The sequence below is a fragment of the Diceros bicornis genome, chromosome 25 (assembly GCF_020826845.1).
Source record: "Diceros bicornis minor isolate mBicDic1 chromosome 25, mDicBic1.mat.cur, whole genome shotgun sequence".
In the NCBI taxonomy this organism is placed as follows: domain Eukaryota; kingdom Metazoa; phylum Chordata; class Mammalia; order Perissodactyla; family Rhinocerotidae; genus Diceros; species Diceros bicornis.
In genome coordinates, this window is record NC_080764.1 from 11,573,454 (window position 1) to 11,588,923 (window position 15,470).

The 15,470-nt window shown below is 52.9% G+C and overlaps 1 protein-coding gene across 1 annotated transcript in view; it reads left to right on the forward strand.

The window, feature by feature from the left end:
- Positions 1–7,385: 7,385 nt before the first annotated feature.
- Positions 7,386–15,470, forward strand: part of TMEM184B (transmembrane protein 184B) — a 47,275-nt gene continuing 39,190 nt past the window's right edge. The window contains exon 1 of the mRNA XM_058568370.1: positions 7,386–7,476. The gene's annotated coding sequence lies outside the window, so the exon portion shown is untranslated. The remainder of the gene's footprint in view (positions 7,477–15,470) is intronic.

Here is a 15,470-nt window from a genome sequence, read left to right on the forward strand (position 1 = left end):
AAGTTCTCTCATGCCCCTTGCCGTGCAATATCACCACCCCCCATACACACAGGACCCCGCTCCTAAAGTCTCTCAACAGGTGACCTTCTGACTCTGGGGGAGAAGAGTCAGAGCAGGAGGTGAGAAGGGAGGGAGCCAGCACAAGATATTGACAGGCAGAGGAAGGAGGGCCTAAGAGGAGGCACTTCAGTGGGGTCGACGGGCAGGAGGAGGTGGTTCTGAGGGTCGAAGAGGCGCAAGTGTTTTGAGGTCAAAGAACCCTCGAGGAGGGGGATTTAAGGCTGGATGGCAGAAGGTTTGGAGGAGTTGAGGGGGGACCCTCAGAGAACTTGGTCTGGGACCAAAGGAGGGGCTGGGCTTCCTCTGAACTTGGTTCAGTCACTTCCCCTGTGCTTCTCATCACCTGCAAAAATCCAAGTCCCTCATGTCACCACACTGCTCCCTCCTAGGCAGTGGCATCCCCTTTCCATTCCTACCTACATTTTGATGCACACCCTCCAACCCAGGGCCTCCCATACGGGAGTGGATCAGATAGACCCCCGTGGCCAGCTCCCATGGGGGCTGCTCCAGCATAGCTTCAGCCAAGGGGAAAGCCTTCTATTCCCATATTCTCTCTCTCCCTCTTCCCCCCATCCATGCTCTATTTCAGAAACAGATATGGGAACAGTTATAGCTAAGCATGCTGAGCCCCACATCACGTCCTCTCTCCCGAGCCCCACAGGCACATGTCTAATCATTCAGAGGAGTAAACACATTCCAAGCTCCAACCTCCAGCTGCCCAATCCCCAGACATCTATGACTCTCACTCAAGCCACACTGGCCACTCTGGGGACCATTTCCCTGCCTGCACGTGGGATGGTGAGGGGGAAAAGGGCTGGTGTGCAGGATAAATATTGCCACGGTGACCCCAAGCCACCTTCCTCTCCATTTTCTCTGGCCTGCTCCCTGCCACCTCTTCTATCACCCTAGCTTTGAGGCACCAATAGCATCTTCCTATCCTCTCAACTGCCCCCTGTGAGGCCACGTCCCATAGCCTCTTGAGGTTCAGGAAGCTGCACATCAGGGGCTTGGCTTCACTGAGCCTGCGCTGCCCATGCAGGAGAGGCTGATGGATGGGAGAGCAGTCCAACTACTTGCTGGGGTGAGGGGAGCAGAGGGGCGCTGGGGCGCCCCTGGGGCGCTGCCCCTTTAAGGAAGCCTCACTGGGTACCCCCAAAACAGATACCTGCAGACAGTAACTCAGCGTCCTGCAGGCCCAGGAGAGAATCGCAGCTCAAGTAATTATGCCTTCCAGGCCTTTCATCCCAGCATCTTCAAAGCACCTGTGATTAAGGTGCGGCCCCTTTGAAGTCATCCCATCCAGGTTTCCAGAGTCACTGCAGCTCTGAGGCTGGGATAGCCAGGCCTCTCGCTTCCTCTTCTCCTCCTCCTCTCCCCGCTCTCATGAACGCCTCCCTGCGAAAACCCTGGACCAGGCTTCCGCAGCTCCCTGCATGCCCTTGACCTGCAGGTGCACTTGCCTTTCCCGATGGCAGCGCTCCAGAATAAATGGCTGCAACCTGGGATTTTGTCAAGAATCCAAAACATGTTCCTAGTGACTCCAAGGAAACTGGCAGTAAATCCTTTTCTTTGGCCTGTTTTCGTTTGCTTGTTTGTTTTGGCTAGTGTGAAGCAGGACTCCCCTCACCTAGGTTGGAAGTGTAGTTGTATGTGTGTACCTGTGTGCGACTGAGAGACAGGAAAAGGAAGCTCCTTCTCTCTTATGTCTCCAACTCAGGCTCTTTCCACAGCAGCCCGTAAATCATTACCCGCCACATCTCTGAATCACACACACACCTGGGGGCGTCCCCCAGTAGTGGCCTTGTTCTGCTTGCTGATGGCCGCTGACAGCCTGAATGTCACCTCCCCAGCAGGAACGGCTGCGTGAAGTCGGAAGCTTTTTCTCTTGCTGGCTGATTTTCCTAGTCCCTGTGGGGGCTAATGTGGGTCCTGAGGTCATTAACAAATATCCAAGGTGGCCTCTTGTGTGCCGGGCTGCTCAAGTGTGACCTTGGCCAAGTAACGATGCCTCTCTGTGCCTCAGTTTCCTCATCTGCTGAATGGCAGTCACTGCTGCTTGCTGAGATAATAAAGAGCTTAGTTCGTTGCCTGCCACAGAGTAAATGCTCAGTTAATAGTGGTTGTGAGGAATATGATGAAGAAGAGGACACTAACGCCAGTGCATCAGGTTCTGGGAATGCAATGATGATTAAGACCTAGTCCTTGTTTGCCCTCTGTTTGTGTGAGCGCCATTCTCCTGACTTCCAGAAATTTTCTATGCATGTTAAATCATACACACACACAGGCACACACATAATATATATTTGCATAAATGAGATATCCAGTACTTATTGTTCTGTATGATATTCTTTCTTCCACTTAATGACATAACCAGGGGGAAGTGATGTTTTATCAGGGACCTGAAAGAGGGGTAGGACTTAACTACGGGAAAGGAAAGGTGGGTGGGGGGAGTGAGGAAGAGTGTGTTCCAGGTGACAGGAACAGTAGCTAGGCCCTGACACCAGACAGAAGGTGGCTGCTGGAAAGAGGATCGTTGATGGCAGGGTTTGAGGCAGGTTCACTTATCAAAATTGACCCGACTGGGCCTGTTTAGGTTTTCAGTTCCAAACAGGAGTTTCTGAAAAGGCCTTCTTACTGTTTTTATTTACAGATATCGAAAACAACACTCACTGAGTGCTTATAACGTGCCAGGCCCTGTGCTAACAGCCATACTTGTGATATCTCATTTAATCCTCACATCAGCCCTGGAAGGAGGGTACGGTTACTACCCCCATTTTACAGATGAATAATCTGAGGCTCAGAGAAGCTAAGTGATTTTCCCAAAGTCTCACAGCCTGTCAGTGGTGGAGTTCAGATTTGAACCAGGCGGTCTGGCCACTACACAGGCTAAAGGCCTCCAAAGAGCCACCTCATCCTGATGGCTCTGTTCTAGTTCTCTCCACCTCTGCTCTGGTGGAAATCACTCTTCAGCCCTGTCCCTGATCTTCCTTTCTGGGTGACCCTGGGAGAGCCACTTAAGCTCTTTGCTGCAGAACATCTGAGGTTTTTTCCTCCCCAGCACTCTTTCCTGGTTCTTCTGGTCAGGACATCCCACTTTCCCTAAGAGACCCTCCACTTCCGGTACTTTTGGTTCAAAACAGGCTGACTCCACCCACGGGCTTCAGGGGCGGGGCCATGATCTAGATCTGGCCAATTGGAGCACTGCATTTCCCTGCCACACTGATTGGCTCTGAGATGGGAACGTGACCCAAGATGGGCCAATCAGAGGCAATCCTGGGACACAACTTCCAGAATTCTCCCAATACGCGCGCGCGCGCGCACACACACACACACACACACAGAGATAGTGTCCCAATGGCCGTGTGTGAGGCCTGGAATCCAGCTCTGTCTTCCACTTCCTAATTGAGCCCATAAATTCTCTTCCTCTGTTGATCTCCGTTTGAGTTGGGTTTCCCTGTTGAAAGGGTCTCATTCAGGTGAGAAGTTAGTTGGGTCTTCAGCAGTCACGCTCTACAGACAGCAGTGTGATCGTCAGCGGCGTGCACAGCACAGACTGTGCCAACATTTTCATACAAACTTATCAGGACAACCCTACCAGATGGGTCGTTCTTACACTCCACTTATTGATGGGGAAACAGGCTCAGAGAGGCAAAGCCTCATGCCTAACGTCATACTGCTAGGAAGTAATGGAGCTGGGCCTGTGCTGCCGGCCACACCACGCTGCCTCTCCAGGGCACCTGGCCAGGGCTCCCACAGCATCCTTGGGGATAAGTGGGAGGCAGGTAAATGGATCCAGAGTGCTCTGGGCTCTGGGCCACTCAGTCAGCTTGCACCACTGAGGCCTCGGCTCTTTCAACTGCCCCCTCTACCACATGCTAGGAGAGGATTTTGGGCGCCAAGAATCCAACCTGGTCCCTATCCTTGAGAGACTCTCAGTCTGGAGGGGGAGACAGATGCGTTCAGATGAGATGTGAGAAGAAAACAGGAGGGAAAAATAAATCATTTCTTTAAGTAACCTTTTTTCTTATTTTGAAAATATTGCATGCTCTTTGCAAACAAATTTTGGAAAATACCGAGGAAAAAAAGAGAGAACATAACCGATATTCATCATCCTGCCTTAGGAGGACCCACTGTTAACATTTTGTTATATTTCTTTCCAGTTTTATTTCTAAGCACTTTTTTTTTTACAGAGTTCAGACCAGGCTGTCATGTAAATTTATTACTGCCTTTTTCACTCAATATTATTCCTAATCATTTCCCCATGTTATTTGAAATGTGTAAAGAGGTTATTTTACTATCTACACAATATGCCATTGTATGCATATACCATAATTTACTTAACTATTTTCCGATGAGTTTCAGATTATTTCCAATTTTTTCTTAGGGAGAAACTAATTAAAACAGAATGGGGGAGGGGAGAGTGGGGGAGGTAGGGATCAAGAAGGAGCCAAGAGATGAGATCTGATTTGGTCTTTGAAGGAAGAGGAGCTGTTTGCTGGAGGTGGAGAAAGGCATTCTTCCTTCGTAGCCAGTGGGCAGCTGTAGAGGAGACTGGTGGGCTGGGAACTGTTATAATTGTGCAGAGGAGGGGGACCTGAACCAGGGCAGTGCCCTCAGGCATGGAAAGGAGAGGGCACGGATGTGAGTGGCATATTTGAGCCTGGATGGATGGGTGGCTGCCTGGAGGCTGGAGGCAACAGAGCGGGTAGGTGTTCATCTCCAATTTGGACAGCCTGGGGAGAGGATGAGAAAAGGCAGAGAGCAACCAACCAGGACTCCCAGTGCCACCTGCTGACTTACCATGTCACTCAGGCCAGGTGACTTTCTGTCCTTGAGCCCCCCTCTGGCAACCCAAGCCTAAAAATACCCACCACCTGCCTCTGCCCCCACCAGCTTGAGGCCTCTGTAAGTTGAGACCCAAGAGTGCCCTTGATGAGCAGGGGCTAAGAACCTGAATTTGGGTTTGGTTTGGCCTGGAGGGGACGGTGGATGTCAGATTGTGTCTAGTTCCTAAACTTTCTATGCTAGGCAGAAGAAATAGTGATAATTGAGAAAAGGACTTTGCCCTGGAGGGGTTTTCATGTAGGCAGGGAGAGCTGGGAAGTCATAAACAAATGATTACAATGCAATTGATAATAAGCCGTGTTCTGTTCGGTGTTAGGATAGCCCTGAGCAACTTCCTACCTAGGGGCTGGGAAGGAATTTTTCTATGAGACTCTTTATAGAGGATCTTCGTGCATGCTACAAATACTTTTTGAGCATGTTCTCTATGCCAGCCTGTGGACTAAATACTGGGATTAAGTTGGGAAACAAAAAGGACAAAAATCTTTGTCCTCACAGAGCTTATGTTCTACTGGTGGAATCTACATATTATGATAGAAATTAAGTGATATGGGGAAAAATAGAGCCTGGGAAGGGAGGAATCAGGAGTATATGTGAGGGGTCTGGCAATTTTACTAGGGTGGTCAGGGCAGGCCTCACTGAGCGGGGAACATTTGAGCAAACCCTTGAACAAGATGGGGGAGGGATCATTCAGCTATGTGAGGGAACAGCAACCCCAGCAGGAGGGACAGCCAGTGCAAAGGACTTGAAGCAGAGTGTGCTTGGCTTGTTCTAGAAACAGCAAGGGATCAGTGTGGAGGGAAAGAGGAGGAGGTAAGGTCAGACGTGCCTGGGTGGGTAGAATGTCAGATCAAGCAAGGCTTTGTAGGGAAGTGTAAGGACTTTGGCTTTTACTCAGAGTGAAATGGGGAGCCAATGGAGGGTTTTAAGCAAAGAAGAGCCATTTTCTGACTTAGGTTTTAAATGAATCCCTATGGCTCCTATACTGACATAGACTGGGGCAGGGGGAAAGGTTGGAAAAAGGGAAACAGATTAGGAGAACATTTTGCAATAATCCTGGTCAGCTTGGGCTGCTATAGCAAATTACCATAGACTAGGTGGCTTATCAACAACAGAAATTTGTTTCTCATAGTTCTGGAGGCTGGCCGGCTGAGATCAGGGTGCCTGCCAGCATGGTTGCGGTCTGGTGAGAACCGTCTCTGGGTTGCAGACTGCCCACTTCTTGTATCTTCACACAGCAGAAGGAAGGCTAGAGAGCTCTGTGGGGGTCTCTTATAAGGGCACTAATCCCATTCAGAAGGCCCCACTCGCATGACCTAATCACCTCCCAAAGACCCTGCTTTCTAATACCATCATGTTAGGGGTAAGGATTTCAGCATATGAATTTTGGGCGGGACACAAAGACTCCATCCATGACAAGAATATTGCAATAATCCTGGGCAGACTGTGGACGGGGGTGGTAGCAGTGGAGATGGGGTGGAAGAGGTCAGAGTCTAGATATGTTTTGCAGGTAGAGCCAACAGGATTTCCTGATCCAGTTGGTAAGGATGTGGGAGGAGTGATTCAAGGATGACTCCAGGAGTTCTGGCCTCGGCGCTGGCAGGATGGAGTTGCCAACCGCTGTTGGGAGGAGGCTTGAGGGCACAGGTTTGCCTATGTTTGAGGGGGAAGTGGGTGCAGTTGTGGGCGTATTGACTTTCAGACTCCTATTGGACCTCGACTATGAGGTATTGAGTAGGCAGTTCAGGGGAGGAGTCCGGGCTGGGGATATAAATAAATTTGGGGATCTTGAGCACATCAACGCCAGAACTTGATTGGATTTTATGGTTTTCAATTAACCTGGGTAAGGCGTGGACCTGGCAAACGGCAATGGGCTAGGCGGCTTGAATGATATCTGAAGAATTCTGCTAGTTAGGCCGCCCAGAGCGAGGTGGGGCAAGAAAGAAGCGCCGCTAAGTGGAGTGGAAAGAGAGAGCCTCTCCTTTACTGTGCCTTGCAATTTCATCTCGCGTAACTGCACACAGCACTTCGGTGTAAATTCATTCCACGATTCCACATGCATCCTGCACTCGACAAATAGCCATTATATATTGTTTCATCTTCAGAACAGGCCCGAATGGAGGAAATTAGGGTTAAGAGAAGTGAAGCGCCAGATAGCCAGCAAGTGTCTGGGACACAGCTTGGAGCCCACGTCTCTGTCCGTGCACCCCAGGAAGCTCTGTGGTGGGCAGGGTTGGGGGAGTCGAATGGAGGCAGGGGAGGAGAATCTTGGCCTGTTTGTTTGTGAGCGACAAGAGAACCGGGGTGGCCCCCATCACCGGCGGAGACCTGGGGCTCGGGGCGCGGCCCCTTTAAGGCCGGGCGGGTGATCTCAGCCGCGCGCTCGCCGCCCCGCCCTCCCCGGCGGCGCGCTCAGTGCGCAGGCGCGGCGCGGCGGCACTCCGCTGGGCCCGGGACGCGCCGGCGGCGGCGAGACACCCGGGTTGCGGCGCAGCCCGCCCGCCCCGCCCGCAGAGTCTGGCCGCCGCGCGTCGCCCACACACGCCGCCGCCGCCGCCGCCATGGGCTCCTGAGGTACCCCGCCCGGCCGGCCTCGCGCCGGAGGCCCTGAGGGGGTGCGGGCTCCCGGGGCGGGGGGCTGCTCCGTTTTGGAGAAGCCTGCGCGGGGTCGCCCCGCGGGAAGCGTCGGCCGCCAGACCCCGCGCGGGGAGGGGACGAAGGCGGCCGGCTCGGCCGGGGAGGGAGGGAGCATCGTCCGCTGTGCCCGTCCCTCCTCGCGTCCCCTCCCTGCCCTGCAGGGTCTCGGGGCCGCCCGTGGGTGTGCCCTGGCCCCCTCCTCGCCAACGTGGCGGGGCCGGCGGCTGCAGTGTAATGGGACCTGTCTGTGGGGGTGGCTGGGGAGAGGGGAGGCGGATGGATAGGTTCTCTGCAAGTGAGATTGTGTGCGCCCGGTGGGTGTGCTGGCGCCTGGCAGGGCCAAGGGAGTGGGGGAGGCATCCGTGCCCTGTGCTGTGCGGTGGCTGTGATCTGGGAGGGCGGTTGGCCTGGCGAGGCCTTCGGGGATTCGTGCCTGGAGGGTGTACACGCCTTGCGTACAGGTCAGCTGTTTGGAGGGGCACCGACGGGAACCTGGGGCTCCAGGGATATTTGCCTGGGAAGGGACCGTGGAGACTGGTTTCGGGTGTGTATCCGTCCTGTAGGTTGTCCGTTTCCTCCCCGGGCACGCTGCTTGGGTCTAGTGCTAGTTGACTCTAGGCTATGGCAAGGTAATGGGGTTTGGGGATGGGCATGGGTGTCTTCCGGATCCATATCCCCTCTGGGGTTATGCAAGGCCAGACATTACACAGACACACACATTCACATACACATCCAGGGCACTGTGGGGTGAAGCAGGTGTTTGCACGCCTGATACCTGTGTGTGAGGTGAAGGCCATGTATTATTTATCTGAGTGCCAGGTGCTTTATGTAAGGGAAGAAGCAGCAATCTGTGCCCTGGAGGCCGTGGAGTCAGTCAGGCAAACAAGCTCGTCTGCACCTGCCGAGGAGCCACAGGTCTCAGAGGTGTGACTTCATGAGTTATGTTTGCAGCATCCCTTCCCATCTCCCTTCCTTTTCAGCACGCTAGGTGGGCCCCCTCAGCTCTGCACATAGGGACATCTTGTTAGAGGGTTCTGTGTGTATCGGAACTGAGACTGGGGGTGGGAGGGCCCCAGCAGCCAGGCCCGTGTGCCCATTTTGTCAGGCCTTGGACACAAACTCACGATGTCCCCAGCGTCCAGGAGTTCTCAGGTCGATGGGGAAGTCAAACTTGAAAACAAGTAATCACAATGATGTGAAAAATATAAAGTAAAGGGAGTGCAGAGTGGGTTCAGGGCTGGGAGAGGGGGAACATGGCCAGCGGAAAAGACTCCATCACAAGGGGACTGCTGAGCTGAAGCTTCAAGGGTGACTAGCATCCATCTGATGCTTTGGTGCTTTCCATGTATATTTTCCTAGTTAATTTTCTCAGCGGCTGTGTGAGTAAGGAACTGTTGTCACCCGTAATTGCAAATGAGGAAACTGAGACCCAGAGGGAGTACTGATTTGCTTGTCCCTGGTACATGGCAGGCCTGGATGGAGTTGTCCCTGAACCAGGACCTCTCTCTTGCTGCCTTGTAACTTATTGAGCATCTACTATGTACCAGGCACCAATCTAGGGGCCCAGGGGTCTGAAGATGAATGGGACCCGGTGCCCATCGTCTAGGGGCTCCCAGTCTGCTGAGGAGATGGACATAGATGGTGACCCCAATCCAGACACGAGGCCCTGAGAGCCGATGTGGGTGGAGAAGGCACTTAATCCCTCCCCCGCCAGAACCACAGGCAACCTGGGGCGCCTTTGTACAGCCTTTGGGGTTCTAGATGTGTTGTAAGTTGCTCCCATGTGGTGGTGGGTTATACCAGGAACCCCTTCTAAATCTCTCCAAGTGGGTGGGAAGAAGAGCTTCAGGGCAGGATGGGTGTGAGTGATCTCCTTGTCCTAGTTCACTCGTGCTGGCCGAGTTCTCTTCAGCTTGGGCCTCTGTCTGGAGCCTCTTTTCTCCCCCTCTTCCTTTGAGGTTTTGCTCCTGGTTTCTGGCGGGCTGGCCCAGGTCTCCCCCCGAGAGGGGCTCAGTGCTATTTCCAGTCCCTGCTGTGCTCATTTCTCCCTGTGAATTCCCTGGAGTGGAAACAGCCTCCGAGAGGCAGAGTACAACCCTTTATTGTTTTGAAACCCAGTAACAGCGAATGCCCTTCTTGCTCTGCGGGGCCTTTAGACTGGGGATTTGCTGCATGAGTTGTGGAAGGCCAGCAGCTGGCACCTGGGAGAGCTCTGTGGGGTCTGCCACAGGACCTTCATGGGCAGTAAGCACTTACTGAAGACCTACTGTGTGCCTGGCACCATGCTAGGCCTTGAGGAGGAGAGTCCTGAGTTGTGGGTCATGCTTCTAAAAGGTGTGGTTGGCTGAGGGAGTCCAGCATATAACAAATACATGCGAGACAGTGCTCTACTTGTGGTGGAAACAGAGGGCCCTAAAGGGGCCTGGAGGACAATAGGAACAACAGCTCGTTTATTAAGCACTTACTGTGTGCCAGGCACAGGTCAAAGCGCTTTCATGAATTACTGCGTTTCATCCTCCCATCACCCAGGGAGGCGGAAACGGTTACCTTCACCCTTTGCAGAGGAGGCAGCCTAGGAGGATAAAGCCGTGCTGGTTGGTGGAGCTGAGCTTTGAAGGTCTGACCTCAGAGCCCGTGCTCTTTCCTCACTAACCCTAGGATGTGCCAGAAGTCTTCCTAGAAACAAAATGTCCTGAGCCTTGAAGGACCGGGAGCACTCAGCCCATGGGGGAAGAGGAGCCCGTGGGCAGAGGAGTGGAGGCCTGAACTACCTCGCCTCCAGACGTGGCTGTGGAGGGCCTGCACGTGAAGACCTTTGAAGGCCCCACTAAGGGTTTGAACTTGACCCCAGTGTGGTCAACAGAGAGCCCCTGAAGGTTTCACAAAGGAAGTGGCATCCTCCGCCGTGTGTTAGAACAGCATGATCATCTCTTATCCCTCTTCCTTTATTCCCGAGGAGAACTCCAAGAAGCCCCGACTCCCTCTCCTTTGCTCCCCCTTGGGTCACTGGCACCCTTTTAGTCCCTGCTGCCTTTCCCTTTCTTCTCTTCTAGCAGCTTCTGGTCTTGACCACGCTGTGTGACCCAGGACAGGCCTCTGGAGCCCACTGTTGTAATGGTGTCTGCTCTGAAACTGGCCTCTGTGGCCAGCTGTGAATGGGCTCCACTGAGCTGGACCTACAGTTCCTCTGGCTCTCCCAGGTCTCGCGTGTCCTCGCTGACCTCTCGCGCCGTAGATCTGTAGGCGGCTCCCTTTCCCAGCTGTGGACTGGGTGTCCATCTTCCATGTGCCCTGTGCTATAGATGCAGGTGGGGGGAGTAGGGACAGAGCAGGAACTGGAGCCCGGGAGGCTGGGTTTAACTACAGATCCCACGGTGAGCTTCACTGAGCCTCCTCAGTGCCTGCTCTACCTACCTGCTCAGCTGGGTGTCCGTGGCCAGAATCCACACCGCTGCTCTTGTCACTGTGCCTCGGGGCTGAGAGACTAGGGTGTCTTTGCAAAAGACCTCTGCTGAAGCACAGCTGAGGGGGTCCACGTCGGGTGTGGGAGCTGACGGTATAGGATGTGAGGGAGGAGTCGGAGAGGTCTGCTGAATTGGCTGTCTTCAGAGAGGAGGCTGTGAATTCAGGAGGGGGACAAAAATGGTCACTGGCAGCACAGGAGAAAGTAATGCCCCTTTGGGCACTAGGGAGAGAGGGAGATAAGATGCTGAGCTGTCCTGGTGACCTCGAGAGAATTGGGAGATGGCAGAGAACTGGGAGTTGGTGGTTCACATCCTTGCTTCTTTATTCGTCTTGTGGCCTTGAGTAAGTTACTTACCAGGTTCTAATTCCCATTCTTTAAAAATAGGGGGAAATGATGCCATTTCCTTCATCTGTAAAGTGGGAGTAATAATAGTATAGCAGTCACACGGGTCATGACCTCATGTCTGCGTGGAGCTTGGCATGGCGCTTGGCACGTAGCACGTGCTCGATAGACACTGGCTTCTATCATTACCTTACAGGCCGTGTAATTTATTCAGAAAAGAGGTGTTGCACGTCTGCGTGCCGGGCTGTGTGCGGGGAGCTGCCCTTGGAGCTGAGTCCCGCTGGGGGAGACACAGCAAACACAGGAGCAGTTACAGTTGTTCTGGGTACTCTGAGGGAACATTCGGGCATTCCCGCCTGGGCACGTGCTTCTCAGATGAGGTGACATGAGCTTTCACCACGTGTAAGGAGAGAAAGTGAGTTCCAGGCAGAGGAACAGCATGTGCAAAGCAGAGGTCTGCGTTGTCTGTAAAATTGTTTGGCGCTGGGGCCCAGCATCTAGTAGGCCCTAAATAAATCTTAATCGAATGTGATCTTCTCGGCCTCAGAGAGGACAGGAAAGGGGAGAAGTAAAGTGGGAGGGGGCTGTGGAGAGAAGAATTAGATGGTCGCCAAGATTGGGGTTTTCTCATGTCCCCTCCCCATCGCGTCCATCTCTGCCAAGGGAGATGTGGTGCAGACACCTTGTGCAGTGCAGCTAAGCTGCCAGCATTCCCAGCAGGGACTCCTTCTCCCACCCTGCTTTGCCTAAGGACTGGGAGGCGGGTGCCGGAATTAGGCTGCACACCCAGGCAGCATTTGTTCACATTCCTGTTTGCTCCTGTTTTAGTGTGCGCGCCTGAAACCCTATGCTTGGACAGAACTTAGAAGGATGACACGTGGCCTCTGGTTGGTCGTTTTTCCACTCTTGGGTTAATGATGGCTCAGACTCTGGCACGATGTCTTGCACAGAGTAGGTGCTGAAAAAGTTTTTGACTAAACAAATGAATGATAGGATGGGTTCCTGTTGCCACTCAGGAGAAAGCTGGAATTATTATTGAGAAGTCACAGATTTTAAGGCCGATCAGAACAGGATCGTTTATTAGAACTGAGCTTCTATCAGGAGCTGATGGGGCACGTTAAACAGCCTTGGGTCTGCCCAAGGGCAGGCTCCCTTCGATGATGGTCGGAGAGGTCTCAGGCCTGGGCTGGGAGGCAGGAAGCCCCACAGTCAGCTCCTTTTCCTTCTCCTCTGGGGCGGAAACCAGAGAGGGAAGATCCCACCCAGAAAACTTTTGTGCCTAACCTGCGTCACTTCCAGCAATACCGTGTTTTAAAAGGTCACACACAACTAAGTGAATATTTAATGGAAAGTTTGCAGTATTGATCTCAGTGTTTCAACCATTGAAAAACAATAGGCTTCTCTGCTTTTGAAAATAGTACTTACTGATTATAGTAAACTTGCAACACAGAAAAGATTGGAGGATAAGGATAAAAATCACCCCAAATTTCATAACCAAGAAATTATCACTGTTGAAGTTTGGGCATATTTTCTTTTTAGGCATAATCCCAAGTTATCTCATTGTTCACATATTACCAGGTCATAAGTGTTTACCCGTGAAATTAAAAAGTTAGCCATAGATGTATGTCAGAGAAGTTCTAAAACAGAGCCCTTGGTGCTCTATTTCAAGTTGTCTGCAGGAAAGATGAGGCCCCCAGCCTTTTTGCTGGATGGCATTATGGTGTGAGTGGCAGACAGGGCGCTGCACAGTCAGAGAACCTGGTGACGGGGCTACTTGTACCTCCTCTGCCTACCCCCTGATGCCACAAGGCTCAGGTGAGGTCCCGGGTTAGAACGCTTTGAGCCCGCAAGAGAAGGGGTCTGGTTTCTGTTTTAGAGGGAGAGTAGTTCTTCACCATCGCGTGAAGATGGGTGGAGAAGAGGTGTGTGTGTGTGTGTCTTCTTTTCCAACCTGTAATCTGTTTGGTGATCCTCCTGGAGACTCCAGTCTCCTCTCTGAGGAGCCATGATCTGTGGGCCCTTGTACCTGCGGGCCATGGGTGGTCCTAGGATGGCTGCCCCCTACCCCCACGAATGGGGTGGGGTGAGACCTCAAAGTTACTGCGTCTGTCACCCTGAAAGGGATTTTCAGATCAGATGGCCTCCCCACCACGGAGGACATGTGTGGTGTTTGGTACCTTTATTTTTCTCCTGCTCCAGCCCCTGTGGAAGCCCGCACCCAGGGAGGCCCTGTCCTGCTGGCAGGTGGCCGAGGACCTGCACTCTGCTGGCGGTGCTGTTCCCCAAAGCCCTCTGGGTCATCATTTACAGGAAAGTGCCGAGGGAAAAAAAACTAACCCCACGGCTGCTGCCGCCACTGTAACCACTGGCAGAGGCTCCTGGTCTCTATCTCTAGCACCCATGTTTTTTATTCCATCTAGAATGAACAGAGAATCTGGGATTCCATTGGCAATCATTTTGGGTGCCTGCAAGGCACAATGATAGATGTTGGGAGAGGGATGTGTATGAGGATATTAATATTAATTAATATTAACATACTAATTAATAGTAATATTACTGATCCTCAATGGAATTTGTGTAGGGCTTTGCAGTTTGCGAATTACATCTCACGTATATTAAATCTTTTAATCTTCCCAATGGCCCTGGAACCTTGGAATTATTGTGCCTGTTTTGTAGATAGATAGACTGAGGCTCAGAAGGGTGACTTTGCCTAAGATCCAGTGGAAGGAAGCACCCAGGTTTTCAATTTCGAATCCTGTGCCCCTGCTGGTCTCTGAGTGTCGTGTCCCCCGTCCCTCCCCACACACAACTGTGCCCTCGGAGAGCCTGCAGTCCTGCAGGGAAGCCCAGCAGATGGAACTGATGCTTAGACTTAGAAAGTGCGTTAATAGACGATCAGGTCGAGGCTATGGGGGCCGCAGGAGGCAGCAGTCTGCTCTGTCTGCGGTGGGCTGAGGAGCCAAGGCTCCCTGCGGGAAGGGAGGCAGGGCTGGGGGCTCTGATGGACAGTGGAGGTTGGGAGACGGGGAAGGCGGAGGCTTTCCAGGTAGTGGGACTACCTCGAGCAGCCACAGAGGCATGACACACAGGGGGATCAGAGGATCAGAGGCCAAGTGAGCTCTCCCGGGGCATTGCGGTCACAGCCTCACCTCCAGGAAGAGGAAGTACTCTATATGAGTTTATCCTTGAGTTTTAAACAAATAGGATGTGCGAGAATCCAGATTTACCAAAACAGTACATAATTTGCTTTACAAAGAAAGGTTGATGCACTGTGCATTGGTTAGAAAAATTTTAATAGCAACAACCTCAGTGCATTTAAGTATGACTTGATTGACAGGAGCTCCTGGCCCTCCCAGCCTGTCGGAGCGGAGTACGGGCTGGGAAATGGGAAGGATGGCGAGGGTTCTTCCTGTCTAGTGCTGTCCTTCGTGTGCCAAGAGGTATCTCCCACTCGGTGGGGGGCAGAAGACCATTTCTTTCATTCACAGTTCTCAGTAGTTGGGCCTGATTTGTGGAGCTGGGAGGAAGCCCTGCCCTGCTTGCTGCATTTACCCGGCTGTCCTCACTCACAGGGAGGACACGAGGTATCCAGAGGCCCGCCTCCATCCTCTGTCAGCCACCTGCTGGAAGAGTGAGGTTTAGGTGGCCATTGCTGTCAGGCACACACATTATATAACGGGTCCATGATGGACACAGCAGTGAATGTCGTGGAGCATGCATGTGTCTTGCCTGGCTGTGGTGTCCCTACAGCTTGTGCAGGGGGAGTGGTGAGAGGTGCTTATCACTCCTTTGGGATGGTCAGCTTGGAGGCACTTGACCCTCTCAAGCTCTCCACTCCCACCCCATCCCCGCCAGGCCTGCCTCTAGCGCACGCTCTGGCCTGCCTGCTCCTCCTCTGGGCCCTGGCACCTTTGCCCAGGGAGACCAATTACGGCTGGGTGTCATGGTGACTCCAGCCACTGTCCAGCCTTCCACCTGCCGTGGAACCAGGACCTCAGAGCCCGTCTGCGCTGCGGGGGTCTGAGGGGCTGAGCTGGTCTGGCCCTTCACTTACAGGTGAGGAAATGCAAGTTCATGGACCAGGGTGCTGGGCGAGTTGGAGGTGATCTGGGTTCAGAACCAT